Genomic DNA, 1,318 nt, shown 5'->3' with positions numbered 1-1,318 from the left:
GTTGTTGATGTTGTACAGCTCGGTTATTATCCTAACTTTAGATGATCTGGTGTTTTCAGGGTTGGTCGACACATCTCGGACAAACATTTCAGCCTCTCAGAGTAGCAGTCAGGTGTTTCTAACCTGAGCAACAGCTCTGCTCAGCTATCTGAGTGTTCTCTGTCACAGCAAACATGTGAATCCAGTTTAGCTGATGAGTAACAATCACACGACGCTGAAGGAGGAAACAACCAGCTCTGTCTGCAGCGCTCACAGCAGTCAGACAGAAACCAGCAGAAACACACTGGTCCATTTTATCGGAACTGTGACATCACAGCTGGTTTCACATTTCATAACCAGGAGGAAGAGAAGGAGAAGTTGGACTCTAATGTTTGCAGTTTTCCTTTGATTTAGTTTCTTTTTTATATGAATGTTGAGTTCCTGGGTACATGAACAAACTTACAAAGGTGTTTCATCATCACAAAAAATATAAGAAAAGAATACAGAATTTAGAGAACTAGTTCCTTTTCTCTTTCTGAACAGCCACTAGCCTGTTAGCTTAGCATAAAAAAAATAGAATCAGTATTCAGGGTTCTCATGTTAGCATGAGAAGTGATCCGATCTCTGTCTGTAGTCTGAGTAGCATTAATCAGGTTTCAGCAGGCTTTGGTGTCTGCAGTAAAAACAGTCAGTATGGAGAGGAACAGCAGGTGTTCTAGAATTCTAATTTAAAAGCCAGAATTCCATCTTTGATCTCAGAATTCTGAGAAACAATGGAACATTCTGTGAAGAAGGTCAGACCTAAAAAAATATCAGTGTCTCTAATCCTCTTTCATAGACCTCTATTCAACAAACAAACATTGTAAAATTATTTTTCTTGACTTTTGACTAATCTGCATCACTATGTTGTTATTTCAGCAAACTTAAGACCCGTTAATTACAAGAAAATCACAAGAACAACAGTTTCTGTTTCAGGTTCATACAGCTGAAGGAAGCCAGAGTGAAGCCCCTGTGGGACTTACTGCTTACAGGGAAACTGAGACTCACTACAAACATAAATGGGCACTCCTCAGGGGGATGTAGTGAACAAAGAACTGACGGCATTTCCTCATATCTGGAGGGTTTGATTTCACTTCACTTTGCATCTGAACACAAGGTCACTTCTTGAACTGCTGATCAGAATGTAAAAAATGCAGCCCATGGAACAGGAAGTCTGGGCTGGAAGTCATTAATTGCTAACCACTAAGTACATTAGAAATACAGAGAAGTTGATCATCATTTCCAAAGACAATTAATGTTGTCAGATGATAGCTGCTGACATATGCTTGAGAAAAAAAAA

This window comes from Notolabrus celidotus, chromosome 5, assembly GCF_009762535.1.
Source record: "Notolabrus celidotus isolate fNotCel1 chromosome 5, fNotCel1.pri, whole genome shotgun sequence".
In the NCBI taxonomy this organism is placed as follows: domain Eukaryota; kingdom Metazoa; phylum Chordata; class Actinopteri; order Labriformes; family Labridae; genus Notolabrus; species Notolabrus celidotus.
This window is presented reverse-complemented; position numbering follows the sequence as displayed.